The sequence below is a fragment of the Vespa velutina genome, chromosome 13, assembly GCF_912470025.1.
Source record: "Vespa velutina chromosome 13, iVesVel2.1, whole genome shotgun sequence".
Taxonomy (NCBI): domain Eukaryota; kingdom Metazoa; phylum Arthropoda; class Insecta; order Hymenoptera; family Vespidae; genus Vespa; species Vespa velutina.
Genome location: NC_062200.1, coordinates 4,946,310 through 4,972,292, shown reverse-complemented (window position 1 = coordinate 4,972,292; position 25,983 = coordinate 4,946,310). Strand labels below are relative to the sequence as shown.

General features: G+C 33.8%; 1 protein-coding gene across 2 annotated transcripts in view; it reads right to left on the bottom strand.

Moving 5' to 3' along the window:
- The window catches only part of LOC124953659 (acetylcholine receptor subunit alpha-like 1), a 124,910-nt gene extending 99,289 nt beyond the window's left edge, over positions 1 to 25,621 (bottom strand). The window contains exon 1 of one of the 2 annotated variants that reach the window (XM_047505364.1): positions 25,488 to 25,621. The gene's annotated coding sequence lies outside the window, so the exon portion shown is untranslated. The remainder of the gene's footprint in view (positions 1 to 25,487) is intronic. The other variant, XM_047505367.1, reaches the window with a different exon arrangement.
- Positions 25,622 to 25,983: the final 362 nt, after the last annotated feature.

Genomic DNA, 25,983 nt, shown 5'->3' with positions numbered 1-25,983 from the left:
CTCATTTACTTCCCGAGTAACCGTGTAACCCTTTCTCAAACTCCCATCCACGTAGAAATGACTCGTCAAAATGATACTATACTATATGATACGATATAATGTGAATTTGATTTTTTTATCAATGAAAAACATTAAATCAATAAATAAGAATTAAATCAATAAATCGACTTCGATATCATTGTGATAATTATAAGAAAGAATATAAGGAAGAACGATATTAATATATTTTTATAAAAATACATTGTAGACAATATAGATACGATCTAACATGTATCTATCTACTAAAAATCCTTTTTAATGTCAAACATGTAATATCGGAAATACAACTTTTTAATCTGTAAGAAAGCCAATCGATAGAGTGCATCATCCAATCTAAACTTTATCACCAAGTTTTTAACTTACGACAATCGAATGATATTACTATACGCTCGAATAAATCTAACGTAAATCGTGATATAACGATGAACGAAATGTAAACTTTTATCAGAATGTTATTTAAAAATTGTATAAAAAATTATATGGCTATGGATAACATACTAACCGTTTGAATAAATTTATAAATAAGTATCACATAAAAATTTTTTAAAGCGAGAGAGAGAGAGAGAGAGAGAGAGAGAGGCAAAGATAAAAAAAATTCTACAACCGTAACGAAGTTTCATTTGAAGAGAACCGCAATAACGATGGAAAAGCGGAACGATTGGTCAAAGAGGTGGAAAAGGGGTTTAAAAGTTGAGAGAAAGGATGGGAGAAAGTGTAGAACATCGATGAATGCACTAAGTGGTTTCATAGTGTGCTTTTCATATAATCTCTCCTTTGTGCGTATATATGTGTTCGAATATATGGGTTTCACGTATGGAAATCGATTAATGAGAAATTAGAACGAAAAGTCAAGTCCTCGACAGAAATGTCATCCACGAAAGTTCCATGAGTTCTATACCTATACAAACGTCGAACCTATGAACGCGATCTAGTGTCTGTTCTCGATAAACTAAAATGAAAAAATGTTTAATACTTTCTATTCTTTTCGATTAAACGACGAATATTTCAAGGGTAGAGTTGCCAAAATAATCCTATTTTACGTTATATTTTGTATATATTTGATATATTTTTCGATATCATTGTGATCTATACTCTTTTCTCTTACCACCACTATCAAAAACCATCCTGTTTGATACATATGTATATATTCTCTCTGTCTTTTGGATAGGAGATATATATATATATATATATATATATATATAGTTGTATTTTAAATTATATATGTATTTATAATATATATTTATAATTAAATTATATAATGAAAGTATATATATATATAATATTTATTGTTAAATGTTTAATCTTTTTAAAAAAACGAATTAATTTAATATAAATTTTTGTTACCTAATTCTTCGCAGTATTTATATCACGAAATACTGCGAAAGAAATAAATTATAATTTATAAATTTTCGATTCTATACCTCTCGTTTCTTATTTAAATTATAAATATTTACTATTACGTAATAAGGAAAAAAAATTGATCAATTACGTTTGAAGGATTTAACGACTAATATGACAATTATTTTCTAATACATTTTGATACGAAATATGAATTCACACATAAGCAAAACATAATCGATTTGCTTATCGCGAATCTCATTCGCGTAAGAAGAGATTTTATTTTGATGGCAAATTTTAATTCCGTTAATGTCGTTCCCCATCCCCTTCCCCCTTCCCCGTATCTATTCCCTACATTTTAACGACCAAGATATATTTACACGAATTCGATTCGATGTAAATTCGTCGGGGATTAATTTGAAAAATTCGTAACGATCGATGTAAACTAAAATAATCCTACGATGATTTTAGTTACGAATTCAATATTCTACGACTTGAAAACAAATAAACAATACGTATCACGTGGGATTAATCTTTCCGTTCGCAACTTCTTCTTCAACATAAAATAATAAAAAAAAATAACAACGAAAATAAAGATGAGAGCTATCCTCGAGAAGATTTAAGATTTGGAGAACTTTTCGTGAGCATCAGACTGTAGATGCTATGCATAGTCTCGGGCAAACGAGAAAGACAAGGGAAGGGTGCAAGAGTGTAGAGAAGTTCATGCACGACCGCGCCAGGGTCTGGACAATGGCCTGGAATCCGCGATAAGGGTAGACAGGACCCACAAAGCCGTTTCAACCAACCCACTTCGTGTCTCTTTCTCCAGCGAAATCAACCGAAAAAGAGAGAAAGAGAAAGAGAGAGAGAGAGAGAGAGAGAGAGAGAGAGAGAGAAAGAGAGAAATGTTGGGTCGACGACAATTTAAATGAAAAAATAACGAGACCTTGGACGACGTTTGTCTGCCGCGTTTTTGTACCTATTGATCGTTTACATCGTCATACGTCTGTGTTGTACTTTGTTAATGTCAGTCTCTATATCTGTTTATATTAAAAAAGGTCATTAAATAAGATCGCAGATATCAATAAACTGTTAACCTTTCATAACGCTACATTTTGTAGTTGGACGATGATATATATATATATATATATATATATATATATATATATATATATATATATATCTTTTTTATTTCATTTTCTCCAACAAAAAATTATTAATTCATGTATTAATAATTGTAATGTAAAACAATAGTTTTAATGTTTGATAAGTGAAAGAAAAATTATAACTTATAATTAGTATATTTTTAATAGTTATAATCCAATTTTTATTTCAATCTAAACAAAGATTATATAATGTGAAATTAATAATAGAACGAAGTTATAATATATATTTGTATTACAGTATATTTGTACTATTAAACTATATCTACTATATACTGAGAATATTATAATTATATTTTCTGTTAGATATATTCTATAAGTAGATATAAATAAATATAGATATAATTATATTATATAAGTTGATGTAATATATAATAATTGTATTTTATAAGTTTCTAGTATTATATAATCTTTGTTTTTTTTATAGACAAAAATCAAATTATAGAGTGTAAACGCGATACAGATTCTATGAAAATACAGCATTTAATTATAATTTATGAGTAGAGATTACGAAACAAAAATGAAAGTTCAATGAAATTCGATAGAAGTGTATTACTTTCGCATCGTTGACCAACAACGTAATCGTAGAAGCAAGCTATTTAATCGAATAATATCCGGGCAATCAACTTTACGCTGAAATAATGCAAACGTTAACGGTCCACTTTAAACGATTCTTGCAATTTTCCAACAATATTCTATTTCTACACGTAAACGTACTCGCGAATGTAATACTCATGCTTGCGTGTTCTCCGTTATAAGAGTTTCATAAAAGTGTTTTCTTTTTTTTTTCTTCTTCGTTTTTTTTCTTTGTTTTTTTTTTTTTTTAACAAAAGGAGTAAAAAGAAATAATAAAAAAACAACGCGAAATATAACGAAACAAAAACTGAACGAGAAACATCATAAAATACGTTCAAGAGCCGCTCTCAAAAATGAGGGCCCTTTAATTCCAAGAAACGCGTAACCAGTTATTATGAAAATAACATAACAGAAGTCAAAAATCTGGAAAAATTCAATTTATTGTTCATTTTCTATTATGATGATCTATGTTATAATAACGGAAACCATTACAAAAAATTAATACATATATATGAATAACATACATATATAGGTATACTGAAAAGGAATATATACATATATATGTACATATTATATTAAATCCTTTGATATTCTCTATTATGAAATGTAAAAAAAATATTTGGTATATTAAATCGCAAAATACTCAATTGAGTGTAAAATTTAATCTATGCAACCAATATCAATGAGAATTATCACAAATGTCAGGGATGAGTGTAGCAAAAAAAAGAAAAAATTTCTTTTTTATCAAATATATCTATAACAAGAAATTTAATAACTGCATAGACTTTTATGATAACATCTTGTATATATATATATACAATATGTTATCAATATATATATATATATATATATATATATAAATTAATCCATTTAAATTAGCTCATTTTTATAATCATCAGTTTAATTAAGACACTCTTATCAATCGATACACATTTTGATGAAAGATGAAATTAATACCTAATGTAAATAGTTGAAAGAAAAATTATCGATCGAGTGATATCTCATAAAGAATATGAATAGCCATGACTCGAATATCTTTGCTTTGTACCTTTTCAAGTTAGATGAACCATTAGATGGAAGCCCATTCGGCGATTCCAGTTGATCCTATTTAGGCATTTAAGCTTCATCCGCAGCACCCACATACTCTCCATCTCGTCCATATGTAGGGACAAGCAAAGGTGATGTCGAATCACTGACCGGATTTGCATGTGAATCGTATCCGCTTAACAAGCCACATATATACGTTCTTCTAATACGTTCCAGCTTTACAAGAGAGAAAGACAGTGAGAGAGAAAAAGAGAGAGAAAGAGAGAGAGAGAGAGAGAGGGAAAGAGAAAGAGAAAAAGAAAGAGAGAGAGACAAGAGACGAAAGGTTTATGGAAAACACACGAAAGGCAAAGTTCATTGACGTCGTCGTGAACGAAAAGGGCTTGTTCGACAGAGAGAAAGAGAGAGAGAGAGAGAGAGAAAGAGAGAGAGAGAGTTCAAATTAAAGAGAGGAGCTTCTTTTATCTCCAAGTCTTTTCTTCCTATAGGTAGATACCAACCATCACTACCATCACAAAGAGTAGTCTTTCCACCTGCTCTTTTAACGCTCATCCAAGATGAAAAATTTACGACCGAAGGAATATCCGAGGCGATAACCAAAGACACACGTAGGTAACGTAGTGAGACATGTTTTTTTTTTTTTTTTTTTTTTTTTTTTTTTTTTACTTTGAAACTATCTACTACTCTATGTATGCATGAGAACCAACCTACAAAAGCAAGGGCCGCCGCTCATTAAAATTTTTTATCGTCCGTGCTTACACATCGACGTTAATGCATTAAAATTTTTTTATTTTTCTTATAAACATACTTCTAAGCAAGCCGGTACTGACGACGTATACCGTCGTTCCGTTTGAAGAAGTCTATCTCTTAAAAGCTTAATTTTCTTGATTTCACGGGTTACTCGTTTTAACAAGTTTACAGATAACGACAACTGAGCTCTGTATCCTTTCTTTGCATCTTTACAAACGAACGATGTTTTTTGCTTATTCCTTGGTTAGAGACTTGTCGAAGGAAATTCTTATCTTCCAGGAAGTCATACGCCTCGAGTTTTACATCTTTAACCAAACCGCCTTATGGTTTTCCAAGATATCTTTCCACATTCTCCTTGCATTCAGAGAAAAGCAAGTTGACAGTCGTCGTCTTCATCTTCGTTGTCCTTGTAGTTGTCGTTGTCGTTGTCGTTGTCGTTGTTGTCGTTGTCGTTGTCGTTGTCGTTGTCGTTGTCGTTGTCGTTGTCGTTGTCGTTGTCGTTGTCGTTGTCGTTGTCGTTGTCGTTGTCGTTGTCGTTGTCGTTGTCGTTGTCGTTGTCGTTGTCGTTGTCGTTGTCGTTGTACAGTAACAACTACGGATGACGCGATGAAGAGACAGAGAGAGAGAGAGAGAGAGAGAGAGAGAGAGAGTGAATGAGAGAGAAGAAGAGAAAAAGATAGTGAATGAGATAGAAGAAGAGAAAGAGGGAGAGAAAGAGAGAGTGAATGAGAGAGAGGAAAAAAGAAAGAGAGAGAGAGAAAGAACGTGTAAGTAAAAGTAGGAAGGGAACGGTTACTAATTGTACGTCTCGTTCTCTCATCCTGTCTGAACCAGCCTACAGATCCGAAAAAGCAACCACTACGACCAAACCGGCCGTCCTCATCATCCTGGAAAATAATACGAGCCGGCTGCTTCTGGTTATTCTTTTCCATCGTTCCTTTGTCTGGTGCGTCTACGTCGTGTCGGAATTTTTCCTTCCCATCGTATCCACCCATCTGGTTGCTTCTCTCAACCCCTTACAACCTATTCCTCCTACTATCCCTGCTACGCTTTTTATTCTCTTTTTCCTTCCTACTATCACCTTTTATTTCTATTTCTTTTTTTCTCTCCTTCCAACTACAGATTTTAGATGTATTCTTGCGTATCTCATCTGTGTCTCTCTCTCTCTATTTCTCTTTCTCTTTATCTCTCTCTCTCTCTTCTCTTTTGACTAGAAACCTCGACTAAGTCATTAACTTCAGTAATTAAGAGAATTACGGTCCAGCCAGTATGCAAGTGAATAAGAGGAGAGTGAATGAGTGACACAAGGAAACAGAGAGAAAGAGAGACAGAGAGAGAGATAAAGAGAGAGAGAGAGAGAGAGAGAGAAATAACGTGCTCGATTAGCGTTCGGAGATGTCGACTGACCTTGAATTAACCCTTCTAAGAGAAAGTGAGAGATAAAGAGATAGAGAGACAGAGGGAGAGAGAAAGAGAGAGAGAGAGAGATGCTGATTGAAGTAGTAGCGTAGAAATTCTCTGGTGTAGGTGATCAATCGATTGCCGGTACTTAACATTTCTATTTCGTCAGGGTGAGAAGAAAGGAGCATGAATTTTAATTCCGCGTCTTTTGCCAACTCTCAAAGCTATACTCAAAGTCGTTGCTCTACTCTTTGCCTCGGCTTTCAAATTGTGCCGCTGATTTCAAGAAAAAAAAAGAAAAAGGAAAGAAAAAAAAAAGAGAAGACGATTAAAAAATTCTTGATAAATATTCTCCAGATTGGGATTGTAGTAATAATAGTATTATAATAATGATAATAATAATAATAATAATAATAATAATAATAATAATAATAATAATAATAATAATAATTGTTTAAATACCAATCTCATTTTCATCACAACTATTATTATTATTAATACAATTATTATTATTATTATTATTATTATTATTATTATTATTGTTGTTGTTGTTGTTGTTGTTGTTATTATTGTTGCTGTTGTAGTTATTGTTGTTAATGCTATTGTTGTTGTTATTGCTATTATTATTATTATTATTATTATTATTATTATTATTATTATTATTATTAATTACTATTATTGTTATTACTATGCTTATCTATATTATCTATATTCAACGTAACTCATCATAAAGGTCTTGCCTACGTGAAATATAACTACGAATACAAACGCGTTTCTCGATTAATTTTGGTTACAAACGAACGAATGTAATAAATAAATAAATAAAGAAAGAAGAAAGAATTAGAAACAAAAAAACAAGAAATAAAACAAAACAAAAGAAAAAACAAATAGAAAAATAAAAAAGAGAACAAAATCCAACAATAAAAGTAAAGTTGCGTTATTGACGGAACGTACACGTACGATGGTTACGGGGAAGCTCCTTTCCCGATCGAACCGATAAAAGTGGCCGAACAAAAGAAAATGAAAATTGGAAACAGCCCTCTGGTCGGGTGTTCGACTTGTCCTTGTTTATTTTTCTTTTGCTCTTTTGTTTTTCTCTTTTTGTTACGGGTAAAACGGATGATATAAATCGACGGTCAGGTTTATCACGAAGGAAACAATCGAAAATCGATTTCGCACGTTCACATAGCCTTATTCTCTTCGTAAAGGTTTCGCATTTATTTACATACTCTGCAATAACAAGATGGTAAAGAGCGGTAGTCTCGATGAATGAGGGCAAGAAGAGTGGTGGAGGTGGAGCGGCGAAGGGTGGAAGGAGAAGAACAAACGGCGAACGACAAACGTTTTGCTTCCAGATGGGTACATACGACAAAAGAAGAGAAAGCGGAAGTAGCCTGCATGAACAAAGATTTGATGTTTCACGAAAAAGAACGCAAACCTTATGAATTCGACAACGCTAATGATTCATATATTTATCTCGCGGATTTATCACAAATGAAAATTTCCGTTCATAATAAATAGCATAAAGATTTACGATATTCTGAAGCACTTTAATGAAACTCCGTTGTCGATATAATTCTATCGTTTTCATTTGTTTGAAATTAATTTGAAAGAAAAAAAAAAAAGAAGAGTGGATGAAATGAAAAAATGTAATATGAAAGTGTGAAAGAGAGAAAGACTTCCGGTTAAAAGTCGAGTTTTATATGATAAATTCGAAAAAACGAAAAAAAAAGCACATTCGTCGTCGTTGAAACGAACAATTGGGTTAATCTGCAGTGTCAACTGGGACTTGAGGCAGTGCTATACCTCCGAAAGAAAAAAAAAAAAGAGAAACCGAAAGGAAACAAGAAAAAGAATTCGAAGAGAAGGGAGAGAGAGAGAGAGAGAGAGAGAAAGAGAGAGAGAGAGAAAGAGAAAGAGGAAGAGAGACGATAGAGAGATTGGCTCGGTACGACAAGAACGTAAGAGATACATAGATAGACAGATACAATCCAAAGCCGAAGGAGACATATGATGGGAAGCACAAGTTCGGCTAGCAAATAAATTATGGATGGCTCCGCAGGGCAATAGACTCTACTGTAGAACTCCGATGGAACTGACAAACACATAGAAGATATCCTTGAGGACTATCTCGTGACGGAATTTATTCGTACCCATGAGACAGACGTCTCATACTTTTCTCTCGATCTCAAAATCACGGAAATCCTGACTATGTATTTGTATCTGTATCTGTATTTGTATCTGTATCTCTCTCTCTCTCTCTCTCTCTCTCTCTTCTTATAACTAGAGATAATCCGTGTCTATTACAATTATCGATTTATCGAGAAATGATTAGTTCTCGTGAAAACGAAACGTTATCGAAAAAAAAAAAAGGAAATATATATATGAAACGATTATATCTCTCGAAACGTTAAAAAGGAAAAAAAAAAAAAAGAGAGAAGAGGAAAAAGAATTAAGAAGGGAAAAAACAGAAAAGAATATAAAAAGAAACAAGAAATAGAATTAATATAATTTCGAATGTAATCTCGTTCAGAGGATTCATCGAAGCGTTACCGTCGCAATTCAATTATCAAACGAAGCGATTGAGAGAAGATGCTACATCAGCATCTTCGTAGGACGCGCATCGCAATGTATAGGGTGTCCCGTGGAAATCCAGCCACGCCCATGTCCTCTCTACGTTCAACGTCGCCGAAAAAGGGAAACTTAAATTAAAAATTCGTTTTCCTTTTTTTCTATTTCTTTTTCTTTCTCCTTTTTGGCTCTCTTTCTTCAATTTCATAAAGGATAAAAAAAAAAAAGAAAAAAAAAAAAAAAAGGAATTCTTTTATTTTCCCTATAGACGACAATAACGTTTAAATTACTAGCAGGATGCATGAAAAATTTGTTTCCTTTTATAATATTCACGTATTATTCTTACTAAATATAGACAAATAAATTAGTTAAGATCAAAGAAAAAAATCGACAAATTAAATGTTACGTTAAGTGTAATCAGTATACCGAGTTAAAATACTTTTAATTGTTCGCAGAGGGCGTTCCGCGCGAACGAAGATACGGAGCATTGATTTTTTGAAGCCCTCCGTGTGTGCCGTTTAAAACGCGCGTTTGGTTCAGCTCAAAAGCTCACGCCCTTCTCTCTCTCTCTCTCTCTCTCTCTCTCCCTCTCTCTCTCTCTCTCTTCCTCATACTAGATAACAGAAAGAAAAGTTAGACAGTGCGTGCTCATCATACTCCCCGGCATCAGAATCATTGGTATGCTCTATCACGAAGTTATATCTTTAAGACATACCTTCGGGATACGCATAGTTTCATGAAATACTACGAGCCCCGTGGCTGAGTAATTAATGTTCCCCGTTTGAGCGAAAATTATATTAGCCTATGCCGTTCTTTTCCCTCAGAAAATCGAAAACTAATTGAAGGATCGGTATTATTATTAAATTTATTGATAATATCTCTCCACCTAATGAATTTTTAATTTAACAAAGAGAAAATTATTTTGTTGATGAGAAATTTTTGTCAGAAAGATTTTTCATGGCAAGATGTAAATAAATTGTCAATATTAATAAATGATATTAAAAACAACGTGTATTATCTTTTATTTCATTAAAAAAAAAAAAAAAAAAAAAAAAATAAACAGAACTTTCAAATATACAAACAGACCTAATAATAAATTTAAATAATAAGTATCGACAATTGATCCTTTAGTTATGAATTTTTGAAGCAACAATTTCAATAGAATTGTCAATGTTAAATAAATAAGATTTAATTGTCGTTACAATTGGAACGATAAAACGATATAATTTAATTTATCTAAATCTTCTTTCATCTATTAAGAAATAAATTATATAATAAAATATTATTAACGATCTTTTAATGTTCAACAAGGAACGACGACGTTTTGAGTAAGCGAAAGGGATAGAGAAAAACGAGAAAGAGATAGGGAGTAGGGTTTCGATTGCCGTCATAGAAGTAGAGTGGCATTCAAGCTCGGCCGCATATGTTTGCGAACCTATTTGTCGACGGTCCGCGGCAGACCACATGTATGAGAGAAGTACGTGAATCGGTGGTAGTCCATCGGAGTATGACTTTAAAAGAGGGTTCATTCGCATAGCGATGATAACATAATTATGATCGATTCTCTTAGTCGTTAAAAAGAGAAAAAAACAATGAATGAAAGAAACAAAAAGAGAAGGAGAGAGTTTTAAATCGAACTTTATATATTAAAACAAATTAAAATTCACTTTGTTTCCAACAATCTTTCAAAAAGTAATTTACAAACGTAAATACATATGTAAGTAATTTGTGTAAAATGTTAGATAAAATATGAGATGAATAAAAAAAAAAAAAGGAAGAAGGATGAGGAGAAGGAGAAGGAAGAGGAGAAGGTAGATAAACGAGGTAGAACGACGAAATTAAAAAGTTTTTCCAGTGGGACACATTCGGTCCTGAATTAACTTCAGGTACGTGCGTACATACTTATGTTTAACGTACACATATGTATATACATCTATACACAAATACCCGTACATATATATACGTATATGTAATACGTACACTTATGTTGTACGATGAGAAAAGAGAGTGAGAGAGAGAGAGAGGGAGAGAGAGTGAGAGAAAACGTGGCAGCCGTTACTGTCGCTAACATAGAGATTTCGAAAAGGGGGACACGAGTGTATTAAGCAAATCGCGCTAGTTCGCGAACTTTGTTCAAATCGGATGTGAATTATGAACGATCCCATTGGGTAACGGGTCTACTGGGACTTTTCGGAAAGTGACAAGCCTGGCAGGATATTTACGACGCCCCAGCGACAGGACTTAGTTTCATTGATAAATCTTCCAATTCGCTGGCCCTTTTCCTTTAGTTCAAGACCTTTCTACCACTACTCGTTACTTTCGACGAACGAGAATACATGGAATCTTTTTTTCGTAGCCGACCACATACACATACACGTCGCCTACGTCGAACGTCCGGCAACTCCATTTTCTCGGGAAGCTGAGAGTGATTTTTCGTCGACGTCCCTCGTAAAACATCATTTCCACGGCTTAACTCCAGACGAACTCATTCTCCCTCGTCCTCCCAACCAGATCGACTCTTACTTTTTATTTCGATGAAATGCCTTTGCCATGTCTACGACCATATCTTCTTTTATTTTATTTTCTCAATGATATTTAGTTTTGCCTTTAGAATATCTTCATATATAAATAAGTAAGTATTTGTATCAGTTAGTAGTAAATATTCACGTACTAATATCTTAGACATTTGACTCATTTTCTTGTCTTCAAGTTTTTTTATTTCTCTTTTTATTATTTTACGTTTTTAGTTAGTACTATCCTTTAGATATTCTTTTATAAAGATATGTACTTTTAAATTTGTTTTCTTAATTCATATCTAATCTCATTGTCTTTTATCGTTTTAAAAATTTATCACTAAACCAAAAATGTTAATCAGTTCAGCGTAATTTATTTCAAAAAATTTTATTTCCAGACTCATTAATATAATTTAATATTTCATGTTTTCTTCTATCTTTTCTTTTTTGTTTGAAATTGTTTATCTTAAACCCTTTACATTATAATTACTTTCCTAATTTATTTATTTCTTAGCATATTAACAGTCCAATTTTATTTTCTCTTATTTTCATACTTTACTTTTTGATTAAATTACATGCAGTTGTTTCAAATTTAATCTTTCATTAACGAAACGGTTGTTTATGAAATATGCATATCAACAAAGTACAAGTATTTCATTTATATTTTCTTCTTTTAAATGCGATATTTTTAAAAACAATTTCGTGTATGTAAAAATGATATCCCGTCGTAAGTTTCGCAAAACTTTATTTGCCTTTTATTTTTCAATTACGACAGACTAAATTGATATTACAACTCAGAGATAAGAAAAATAAGTAAGTAAGTCGTGCATAAAATAATTTCACCGAAACAACTAAAAATATAGAATAATGTTTAGAAAAGTTTTATAAGAAACATTAAAATTATTTCAATGCCGAGAAGTATAAGACAGAAAACTTTCATTTATACATCTATTTTCTCGCAGACATACATACATAAATATACTTTAAAAGTAATTTTGTAACAAAACATTTTCTTATACTAATTTATTTTATTAAATAGTAAAAGTAATATCACTTCAGAGGTAACCTCCAAGGAAAATAAAGTCGCCTCTATGTTTATACATCTTCAGGAGACTATGATAATCACTTCAGAGATGACTCAAGGGAAAACAGTGTTATCATGTCAAGGATAACTTAATACATAATGTAAAAAGTTAAATAAATTAAAGATACGTTACTCTTAACAATTCCACCGTCAATAATCTAGAATCTACAATTTACAAATGTTAACACTAAGCAATCAAAACTAAGCAATTTTTCAACATTTTCTAAAATAAAAAGAAAAAGAAAAAGAAACAGAGCAGTAAACCTTCCCGATTGAATTTACATATGTATATTTTTATGTAGGAAGGAATACTTTCTATTTCTTTCCTTTTCTCTTCTTTTTTTTTTTTCGTTCTGTTTTTTTATAATGTATGAAGCTATTCGGTATAATGATTATTTTAAGTGTTCAAAAATCGTTGTTGCTTTTTTCAACGAGCCTCAGGGTATTAATTAAACAAATGAAAAAGTCAAAAATTATCCGAGTTACTCGTTATCCGTATAATATCATGTTCCTGAGTTCCAGTATTGTATCTCCTCGCAAGCACATCAAATTTTTCGCGAAACTTCGACTTCAGCGGCTTTCTCGCGATCGCCCTATCTAATTTATCGAAAAGCGATAAAAGCTAGGGGAAAAACTATGCTCGTAAAAAAATCGATAACGCGAAAAGAACGCACGCACGTGTTTGTGTCTGTGTATGTGTGTGTATGCGTGTTTTACGTATATAAATGAATATATAACAATTTTTTATCTAAAAGAAATTTTCATCGATCCTCATTATTTTCATTCATTTTTCAATTCGATCAAAACAAAACAAGGTACTCTTGTTAATCTACAAAATACATCGAATACATTGAATTCATTTACATGAAACTGACACAGACCTCAAATTACACGAGGTCTTAAATAAATATGGAAATCAAAATTGATACGTTTTCATAAAGTACGAAACTGGATCACGAGGGAAAAAGGGAGAAAAAGGATGGACAGGACAGGAAAATAGTTAATTCGAAACAGACAAACATGCTGTTGGCCGCTTCATCGCTGTTATTTTTCATATTCTATTTACGTTGTCACCCCCGTAGAAGAGATAGATATCCTTTAAAAATAAAAAAAATAAATAAAAGAAGAAAAAGAAACAAAAAAGAAAATAAAAAAAAAATATATAAACTCTCGACTATTCTATTACAACATTGCGAAATATTTATTTTCGTGAAAAGTTAACACTCGAAAGAAGGCGTATAAGATAATGAAGAAATGATTAGGAAGAATATCAAGAGAAAAAGAAGGGTTAACGATGGGCAAATATACAAATAAATAAAAAATATCTGCATATTCGTCGCGACGAAGGATATATCTATGTTGTAAAAAAAAAAAAAAAAAAAAAAAAAAAAAAAAAAAAAAAAAAAAAAACAGAAAAAAAGAAGTAAGAAAAAAAAGAAAAAAAAAAGTACAAGAAATATGATCAAAAAGAAAGTCACCCTCCCACCTTGTGGTGTATGACACGGCCTTTCTAACGCAAAACATCTAAAATGAAAGGGAAAATGAATATGAATGAAGCCGCCATTAAAACGCGATGCGTAGTGGAAGCGACGAAGCAGTTTGGGAGGTAGTGGGAAAGAACTGGGGTGAGGGGAAAGGAGAGGAAATGAGACACGCCAAGAGTGACAGACGCATTTTCTATCTTTTTCTCTCTTCTTCCAGACGGTCGGGTTTTCAAGGCATGGAAAGGAGGAGGAATGAGCGAGAATCAAAGCTACCGAAAGAATGGATGCAGGAAAACGGACAATCGTGGTTGGGGTTCCTATACTGATACCAGTTCTATCAAGGAATTCCGTATTTTTTCTTAACGACGGTAAGTCACTTCTAAATTGGATCGTCTATCGGATTTAAACGAATAGCCAGGAAGAAATAGAAACGTTCGTGATTTAGAAGATTGTTCCTATTTAATCGTAATTCTTCGATTTGTCGAATGTAAAATTGTAATTGAAATAATGATCGAATTTAAAAAAAGAAGAAGAAATTTATCTAATCTCATTCTAATATTTAACTCTTATATTGGTTTCTTATCCAATAATAAAATTTAGACAATAGAAATACATAATATCGATGTCTTATTGTTACAGTATACCAATCCAATAATCAATTGTATTTTTTTTCTTTACATTAATACATCTAAACAACAAATTGTTTGTCATTAAAAGAAATTCTCATTAATCGACAATCGAAGTTATTGCTCATTAAACGTATGAAAAGTACACGCAGGTATGGGAATAAAAAAATAAAGAAAGAAAGAAGAAGAAAAAAAAACAAAAATGAACGAGAATATCCTCGTGATATATATCAGAAACCGAACAACTCCAGTAAACGCGATGAAAAAGCTCCGACCGATTATAATAAAAGTTACACGATGTCGCGTGTCAAAGCTTGTCGCGAGGAAAAGCGTGTTCGCTAGAACGCGATAAAACGTCAAGCAGCGACGATAATTAGTCCGTCCCATCAACTAGAGTTGCGAGCGCAATTGCAACGTGACGCTTATCGCCCGGTTGCTGACAATTACGCGACAGTAATTTTATTTGGATTTTACCGAGACAGAAAGAGAAAGAGAAAGATAAATTAGATAGAGAGAGAGAGAGAGAGAGAGAGAGAAAGAGAGAAAGAGACAGAAAGAAACAGAGAGACAGAAAAAGAGAGAGAGAAAGAGAGAAATGAAAGAGAGAGAGAGAGAGAGATAGACAGAAAGAAAGAAACGAGAGGAAGAGAGAAATAGATAGAAAGAAAGAAACAAGAGGAAGAGAGAGAGAGAGAGAGAGAAAGAGAAAACGGAAACATAACACAAAAAGTTCCCTATTCCTTCGTCATTTGTGTCACTTTACTCTTCTCATTTTCTCGACTTTTCTGATGACGACACGACGACGAGGTGATGCTCCGATGAAATGAGACAAGTAGATAAAAATCCGCACGAGTTTCTACGTTCGATTCCAATTTTTAATATATAAAAGAAAAATCCCAATATCCGTACACGGTCTATGCCGTGTACAAACAAAAATATGAATGAGATCCTTCAATGTTCAATAAACAAATTTTATAGTTCGACATAATAAATAAATTAATATGAAAAAAAAAAAAAAGAAAAGACAAAATAAATAAATAAATAAAAATAAAAACAAAAAGCAATGAAAAATAAAAAAAGAAAAAAAAATATGAATTCGTACAATCCTATGTACCTCTTTCTTTCTTTTTTTTTTTTTTTTCCTTTTGTTTTGTCCTTTTCCACAAAAAAACAAATACATACTTCGATTTGTTTTCTCGACATAAACGATCCGCTTTGTTATTCTCATTTTCCCTTCACTCGACGACGAGCCGGGGCTCGCGGATTCGCTTTGTTCAAATTTATACGCGCAATAAACAGCACGAAATCGTAAAGCCAGATCATCCCATGCAGCGATCGTAAACGAAGCCGGTGTCGATAAAAGTACAAAACAACATTATGGACCCTCAAATTATTCCCATCGCGTACGTTAAATACATGATATTTTACGCTTTCGTTCTTTCACTACTCTCAAAGAAATTCGAGAATGAAATCACAACGGAAGAGCTCTTACTCCCAGACGATGAATGGGAAGGGGCGAAGGGGGTAGTGGAAAGAAAAAATCAATGGCACAGTGCCATAAGTGGACAAAGTGCTATACGTTGCATCTTAACAGCAGCTTCGCTTGACTCTTCCCATTTAAATGCAATCGTTGAAAATCTCTCTGATTCATAATTCATAATGATGTGTTTCCTTAGTTTTTTTTAGCATTATCATTCCGCTGAATTATAATATTAAGTCTACATAAAAAAAAAAGTTCTTGGCTTTGTGCGCGATTTAAAATCGTGCTTTATTTAAAAATAATTGTTTTAAAATTTAATACCTTAAATTTTATTTTTTTAACAATTATTTTTAGTTCTTTGATAATAAAACATCCAGTACGTAATGTATTAAAAAAAGAAAAAATAAAATAAATAAAATAAAATAAAATAAAGTTAGTAGAGAAGGGCAAAATTCGTTAAAAAAGTTTCCCTTACTTTTTACCGATTCTTTTTTTTTTTTTTTTTTTTTTTTTTTGAGTTCATAACTTCGCCATGCGATAGAATCCATCAGCAACTACAATATAACGACCAATATAATAATTAACTATGCGATTTAACAATCTATTATTATTTTTATTATTATTAAAAGATAACGAAATAAAATTTTTCAGAGAATAAAATAAAACGAAAGAAAATTTGAAAAGGACTAATTAGGCAAAACCTTACTTATAATGATTATTAAAAGGAATAGTATAGCTCGAAATAAAGTAAAATAAAAAAGAAGAGAGAGGAATGCCACTAGACAAAAAAAAACAGGAAGGAAGAAAAAAGGAAAGAAAGAAAGAAATAGAGAGAGAGAGAGAGAAAGGAGAGAAAGGAGAGAAAGAATGAAAAAGGAAGGAAAGTAGAAAGAAAAGAAGGAAGATAGGAAGGAAGAATAGGAAGGAAGGAAGCAAACGTGTAATTCTCTGAGTATCCCGCGAGTATTCGACAGGGCGAAAAAATAGCTGAGATTTTCGCGAGAATAATTCTACCGATGATGTCCGCGTGAGTGAACCGGCCTCGAATGGAAAAGAAAGGAAATCAGAAGCGTAGCTTCGTGCCAGGCAACGTGTGTGCCGCTTTGGACCGTTGCCATATTTTTTAATTTGGCAGAGTGTTTTTGCTCCATTTACGGTAAGTTCGACGGGCGGTGTTCGTTACCGGTCTTCCTATTGGCTCGTCAAAGAGTCGTGAACGAAGGTGCTATCTACATTTTTCAAAAAAGTCAGTAGTGATAATGAATCGACGGATTTCACTTGTAAAGTAATGCCATCAAGTTCGAAACTAGAGAGACGAAAACGAAAAGAGAAAAATGAACGAAAGAACGAATGAACGAACGAACTAGAGAGAGAAAGTAGGGAAAATGGGAATCGATTCGATGCGATCCAAACGGATTTCGCGGTAGATACGCGCTTATACGCACGTACAAACGTACGTATGTACATACGTACATACATATATACATGTACCACCTATACATGTACCTACACATTGAGATACGTAGAGAAAGCATTTGCCGTTCGTTGGTAGTCCATTCTTTGAAGTCGTTTCGTTCGGCGAGAAAATACCTATACGGATTCTTTCGCATTTAAAAAAAAGGAAAAAAAAAGAAAAAAGAAGAAAAAAAACATCGCTCTACTATCGTTTTCGTTATTAACGCGATAGAACGTACTACATCTTCCAAAGAAATTCTCTATATACCAAAGGAAAGAAAGAACTTTTATTGTGTATTATATCTTTTCTCTCTCTCTCTTTCTCTCTCTCTCTCTCTCTCTCTCTCTCTCTCTCTATCTTTAGGAGTTCAATGACGACAAAAAAAAAAGGAAAGAAAGGATGTAAAAAAATTCCTCGTTGTTCGAAAGAATTCGAAGAAACGATTAAACGCTAAAAATCGCTTAGGACCCGTCAAACTCGAACACTTTGAAGTGTTCGAAAGTCTGAAAAAGAGGTCTTGACGTTTTCACTGAAGTGTCTCTATGAAGTTTACCTTAGAAGAGAGCGAAACTATGAACGGCGTCGTAAAATAACGAGGAGGCCACTTTGGGAAACTTCGTGTCCTCCATGGCGTCGTCGATGCAAAAGTGGACCATGAGAGAAGAACTTTTCTCTTCGCTTGTTCTTCTCGAGGGTACCCACGATTAACGCTCACAAAGTGGACACTGTTTTTGGGAGAAAGAAAGTACTATAAACGACAGTACGACGGCTTGTCGATCGATAAGATACATTTTTTCTGATGGTTAAAAGTTTAAAAGGCTTTTCCTTAAAGTAAAACTTTTATTTTTCGATGAACACTAACAGAATACATTAATAAGAGGCAAATAGAAAGAGAAAGAGAGAGAGAGAGAGAGAGAGAGAAAATATTGAACAGATTCGTTCATTCTCTCTCTCTCTCTCTCTCTCTCTCTCTCTCTCTCTCTCTCTCTCTCTCTTTTTCTCACTCTTTCGTTGCTGCTTTTCGATACAACAATCACAGTAAAAAACAAAGAAAATAAACGAAAAAGTTGATTCATTTTCTTTTTATTTCGAAGGTTGCCCCGTGCAAAGTAAAAACTTTGTTTTGTACTTCGTTCGCGTTCGTCAAATAACGTGTATTGTTTCTTTTTTTTATTCTCTCTTTCTCTCTTTTCTCTCTCTCTCTCTCTCTCGCTTTCTCTCTTTCTCTTTTTCTTTTTCCTCTTCGAGCGTAAGCGCTTACACGAAGATCCAGCTATTCTTTGGATTCGATTTACTTTTTCGTTGCTTTGCTATACCTTTTTCTCGCTCAACGGCGGCCACCGGATTTGTGAGCCATTGCTTAATTCCTTTTTTTCGTATCCTTTCGCCGCTTTCTTCCTTTTAACGTTCGTCTACCATCCTTCTCCACTCTACCCCCATCTTCTCCTCCTTAGAGCATTCTCTTCTTTCTTTTCTCTCCTCCCCTCTTCTCATCTCTTCTCTTCTCTACTCTTTTCTACTCTTCTTTCCTTCTTTCTTTTTTCTTTATCGTTCCTTCTATATTTATTCCTTTCGTTCCCTTTTTTTATCTTCTAACAGCAATTGCCGTAATCTTCCCTTTTTTCTTTCTATCAGCTAGCTACGTTTTATCCGTATATAAGTCTACGAATCCCTTTCCTTTATATATAACAAAAGTATAGGAAAAAAACGGACCAATACGCGGACATTCGTCTTTTCGATTTAGTATTCTTCTATTTACTAGTAGAATCAACGAAGTATGGATATATATATGTATATATTTGTATATATATATATATATATATATATATATATATATATATATACATAATTTATAATTACATATATGAAGTAACAAAAATTCGTATTTTCTCTGATCTTTCCTTGTCCTCCTTTAAGAACATCGCGGCAACATGTCGTAATTCTCACGATTCTATTTTATTGTCACAAAGAGAGAGAGAGAGAGAGAGAGAGAGAGAGAGAGAGAGAGGGAGAGAGAGATAAAGAAAGAGAGAGAGAGAGAGAGAGAGTAAAACAAAGACAGAGAAGAAAGTTCACAAGTTTACATATTAATTTAACAATCTCGTTAAGCGTTTAGTATCAATAGAGCTAGTACTAGTATAAAGTCTAGAAAATAGTTAAATGGAATACTATTATCAATCCTACGAAACTGTTAAGGGTTGTATTTCGTAATCTGATGTCAGACGATCATTAAAGCCACAGGACAACTGAATCCAACGACTTCAACTTTCGAGCTCTACGAAACAAACCGTCCGGAAAGTAATTAGGCCCTACTCTTGTTCTCCTTGCTCTTTTTCTTTATCTATCTATCTATCTATCTATCTATCTATCTATCTATCTATCTACCTATATATATATATATACATCTTTTTCACACTCATTTCATGACATCGCTGTTTTTTGTTGTTAATGGACTATAATTTACCACGAATAAAGAAAGAGTTCATTTTCCAAGCTCTTATTACTATTAGGAAGCGTAGAAATACGAGTAGGTCATAAGGAGTATCGTAAAAGATCAACTTCCTAACAAGATCTCGTATTATAAAGCAGATTACATACCAGAAATAAGTTATTACATTGATCATTGATAAAATTTGTAAAGGATAGTTAGTTGATGTTTCGTTGAAATCTTTGAATAAAATTCAAAGTCAGTTTAACACGTTGATTATTGTGTCAAATTACTTGCACATGTGTGTGTGTGTGTGTGTGTGTGTGTGTGTGTGTAATAAAAATCGAGAATATAACGAACTTGATGAAAAAATTCTTCCCTTAAAGTGATGTCTTTTAAAATTTCAAATATATGAAATAAACGAATATATTATAAATCAACATATATATATATATATATATATATATATATATATATATATATATATACATATATATATATGTACATATATATGTAATATAAATTTAACTTTCGTAACTCGTATCAAATATTATTTGAAGCTAAAGGAAAGAAAACAAAAACAATAGATCAAATAATAAATTTCAATTTATATTCGTAATAAAAGAGAAATAATAAAATAAAAAAAACTAAAAAAAACTATAACAAAACATCACGAGAAAGCAAAAATAGAACGATCGTAGATATCGATACGATTAAAAGAGAAACACATAAACGATAATCATAACCGGTTAAATGCTTATACTTTTAATTACCATTGCAATTATTATCATTATCATTATTATTATTATTATTATTATTATTATAGTAGTAATAATAGTAGTAGTAGTAGTAGTATTATTAATATTATTATTATTATTATCATCATCATTACTATAATCCAATTGGAATACACGCATCGTAATGCGACGACAATGGTAGGCTAAGCAACTCGGTGAAAGGTTTCTCTCGTTTGGTAGGACATACTTTGCAAATCGGGTTACTACTCTCTAATGCCGAGCAATTTCAACTGCAGGGCGTGGTCAAAGAGGGATAAAGAAGTAAAGAAGGAAGAGGAGGAGGAGGTAGATGAAGAATGGAAAGAGTAAAGAGAGAGGGGGTGGGTGGATGGATGGTTGGTTGAGAATGGTGGGTAATACGATGTGAACCGAACGGACCGAAACTTTTATCAACTCTACCGACTTTAATTCTTTACGATATGACCCTTCGTTGTAACTCCCGTTTAATCTTGTTTTGTCGTTTTTACCATCGCCTAACGTCAGAGAAGAAAAGACTTCCCACGTGATTTGTCCTCCGCTTGTAAATAGGACATAAAGAGAAAGAGAGAAAGAGAGAGGGGAGGGGCGAGGGGTGGGACGAATAGAAAGAAAAAAAAACAAATAGTTAATAAAAAAGAATAAAAAGAGAAAAAAATAGGAAACGAGCAAGACGCTCGATAACTTCGTTGTAGAGACATAAAGTCTACTACTATTGCTACTGCTATTAGCATAATCACTATCATTATTATTGTCACTAGTATTACTAGTATCACTATTACTACTATTACTACTACTATTACTAGTATCACTATCATTATTATTGTCACTAGTATTACTAGTATCACTATTACTACTATTACTACTACTATTACTAGTATCACTATTACTACTATTACTACTACTACTATGACTACCATTACTACTATTACTACTACTACTACTACTACTACTAGTATCACTACTACTACTATTACTACTACTACTATAACTACTACTATCATCACGAAAGAGACCAAACTCGACGATAGACGGCACACTGCCTGGAAATTATTATTTCGAAACATTTGCATTACAAAGTTTTCTATCGGCTTGTGTGACGCTCGCATCAACGTGTATATATTGTATGTGTGTGTATAGGATAGACTCAAGGCACGACGAAAGAGGAGAGAGGAAAGGAGAGAAAATGGAGCAGCGCAGCGCAGTGGATACGCCTCACTTTGCACCGTAGTGTAACGCCGGTACTTCACACCGTGGCGCGAGGCTCAGAGGGGAGTGGGGGTTGCAAAGAGAGAAAGAGAGAGAGAGAGAGAGAGAGAGGGTGAGAAAGAGAGGGTGGAAGGCTGGCAAACTCGGCCGCTTTAACCTGCATCCGTGACTCCGCAGCGGCGTCAACCATCCCCGACCGTCAGCCCACTCCCACTACCTACTCTTGCCCATCCCTTTACCACCTTTCGTCGCTGCGAAATGAAAAATGCAATTCGTCCATGCTTCCTTTGGCCGGACAAAAATTAGCATTTCGATTGTGTCCACCCCTCGTACGGTAAAAGCTTCAAAAGGCATTGCCGTTGCAATTTTTCGATGTTCCCTCGATCGCACCCGACCTACGAATCATCCCCAACCATCCCCACTCCATGCGATTTTCGCATATGAAGTGCCTGTTTGTTTTTTTTTCTTTTTTCTTTTCTTTCATTATTTTTTTTTTTTTTTTTGTTTGTTTTTTTTTTTTTCTTTTGCGAAAAACTTGGCCATCGATGAGTATTCATAAGGGACAAAGACAAACGGTGGAATATTAAAAAAGCTTCGACTTGTCAGGTATCTTTTTTTTAAAGTTAAAAAGAAGGGAAAAAAAGAAATATATATAAAAAAAAAAAAAAAAGAAACTCATCAAATCTTTTTAATTCGATCTCAATGGTAAGAGAAAAATGATGTATAGACAAGATAAATAGACTTTCGTTCGTAATCGGTAAAGTTTGAAAGAATTATACGATTTCGACGAATTTTCGACGTAGCATTTTCCACAAGGAAACAAAGTTATTAGATATCTGAATGTTTTGCGGGCTACCGAAAGGAATCTTCCAGATGAGGGGATGATATACCTTTGCATCGTACTTCATTCCCTTATACCTTCTCGAAAGAAACTGCATATCGTCAGAGATTCGAAAACTTTGTACTGAAGTACTTCTATGGAATTTCATGCAATCATAGCGCGAACTTTAAGATGAGAGATAGAGATAAAGATAGAGATAGAGATAGAGATAGAGATAGAGATAGAATGAGAAAGAAAAGGAGAGAGAGAGAGAAAGAGAAAGAGAGAGAGAGAGAGAGAGAGAGAGAAATTTGAATCGAATACGACGAAGGTAGACGTTAATTTGAATGTAAATCTCATCTCGTCGCGAGGGTATCATTGAATAGGCAGCCGACGAACCATAAATTTGAATAACATCAATATATTCTCGGTCACTAAATCACTGGCCGACGTCAACGTAGGCGAGACGATTGAGTGACGATGGCAGTTCTGCCCCACCTAATGGCACTTCTTGCTTCTATCTCTCTCTCTCTCTCTCTCTCTCTCTCTCTCTCTCTCTCTTTCTCTTTCTGTCTATTTATCTATCTATCTCTCTCTATCTCTCTCTCTCTCTCTCTTTCCCTTTCTCTTTTTTCTATATCTTTCAAACCATCAAGTAAAATCGTTTTTCTACATAACGATGATTTATTATTATAAAGCCTACAAGACCGATGCGATCATTTCTCGTCTTTCTCTTTATCGATCAAATGTATTTTAGATAGAAAGAGAGAAAGAGATAGGAGACGGAAAGATAAAAATCGACCTTCGTATCTTTTTTATGATAACGATGAATAGCACAGTCATTTAAATGATACCATGTCACGTCTCGTTTCACGTATGGATAGAAAAAGATTTACGTATTCTACGTGCGTAGAAACGTAGTAGTGCGTAGAAATTTCTCTCAAATGATTACACGCTCGATTTTCTCTCTCTCTTTCTTTCTCTCTCTATCTATCTATCTATCTATCTGTCTATCTATCTATCTATCTATCTATCTCTATCCTTCCCGAGGCTTTCCACGAGTTCCGCGAATTTTCATCGACAAGAAGAAGAAAGAGAAAGAAAAATGAAAAAAAAAAAAGAAAGAAAGAAAGAAAAAAGAGAAGTAAAAGAAAAATGAAAAAAAAGAAAGAAAGAAAAGGGAGAAGAGAAAAAAAAATAGAAAAATAAAAAAGAAGAAACACATACGTGGGTATCATTTATGCGCTGCTTTACAACACGCTTCGTCCGTGCTTTTGAAAAAAGCTTTAGAGATGCGAGTCAGGAAAGCACCACGGTATACTCTCTTTACTAGAGAGACCGTACCTTGACCGGAAAACGTTGCCTACCCCGCATTCAACGGACTTCTTAAAGTGGATTTTCAGATGATAGCGGGACTGGTTGAAATAAGATTATTTCGATAGAGCTCAGCTCTGGTCGATTTCAAAAATCTAGTAGATTATTTTAATCGAGAACCGATAGAATTTTTATCGTGCACAATAATCTCCAAATGATATATATGTGGTATATATATATATATATATGTATATGTATTCTTTCTTTTCCGTTTCTTTTCTTTTTTTACAATAGATCCCAACGTTCTCTATGTAAATCAGTTACATACAATATAAACGGGTATTGAAATAAATTTATCTACTTTATATAGTTCCTTTCGCGCATAAATACAATAATTTTTTTATTCGGTCATTCGATAATTCCCCTTTTAGAATTATTACATTTCTTCTAATTATCGTTAGAAACGTTCGAATGAAGTTACTAAAAAATCAACGATGTTCGATCGAATAATATGATCAATTTTACAAGGGGAAAAATTAATAAAGGAAAAAAAGAGAGAGAAAGAGAAAAAGAAAGAGGAAGAGAGAGAAAGAGAGAGAGAGGAAGAGAGAGAGAGAGAGAGAGAGAGAGAGATAATAAAGGAAGAGAAAGAGATATCAGAAAATTTTTCTCGGGAAAATTCGCGTTTCACGGTGAAAACTAAAATCCACGATCGTAGGAAATTCGAGTACAGTCTGCAGAGGACATCGGCACCGTCGATATCTTTCGTAGAATCAGCCGAAAGTTCAATGACACGCACGCGGCGCGTTGTCTCCGCACCGCACCTCTTCCTCGTCGAATCGATAAAAGTTTAAACTCGGCTAGCCTATCCGCGATATCCCCTCCTTTTCTCTCTCTCTCTTTCTCTCTTTCTCTCTCTCTCTCTCTCTCTCTCTCTATCTATCTATCTATCTATCTCTTTTCCCTCTCTTATTTAATCATCTGCTGAATTTCAAGCGCTACTTCGTCTATGGTTTTATATTTGACATTTTATCTTCTATATTAGCCAAGCTCTTCTCTTTTATATCCTTTTATCATTTCTTTTATTGATCTATTTATTTATCTTTTTTCCTTTTTTTTTTTTTTTCATTTAATCCTTTCTTACCTTACTTTCATATCATCATTCTATTATTATCATTGATAATCTTATTCTTCCTTCGTTTTGAAGGATATAACTAAATGTTGTCATTTGTCGTTAGTATAATATAATGATTCGCTAGTGTTAGATCCTACGACAACGTCTTCCTCCATAGGCTCTTTCTTTGTCACGCATGACGCACGTATAAGGGATGATAGAAAAAAAAAAGAGGGAAAAAAAAGAAAGAATAGAAAGAAGAATAGGGGAAAAAAAAAGAAGAAGAAATGATGAGACTCACGTAGTTATCTCGTCGGGTGGGCACATTGCCCGCGGGCGTCGGTGAGGAATAACGCCGAAGGACGACGAGCTACCGTAGCCCGGGCGTTCTACGTGGCTTCGAGCACGACAAGTTCGTGGCCCGTGGTGCCGATTTACCCGCAGCAGTCCCCAGTCCTCGCCGCGTCGACGTGGCGCACCCACACATATCCCCCGACTGCTCGTCCACGTCGTCGTCTTTGTCTCTATCTTTTTCGTTTTCGTTTTCGTCTTGTTCGTCCTCCACGAGTCCACACCGACGTTATCCGCGCCGGCGACGGCGGCGTCGTCGTCGTTGTTGTCCGTCACACTCGTCGTCGTTATTGTTGTCGTCGTCGGCGCGACGAACTCGACGCCGGCGCCGAGGATTAACGCGAACTTTTCTGCTCGGTACAAGCTAGAATCGTTGATAACGAACGACGACGAGATCGGTTGTACGAGAACACTTGGAGTAGAAATAGAGGAAGAAGAAGAAGAAG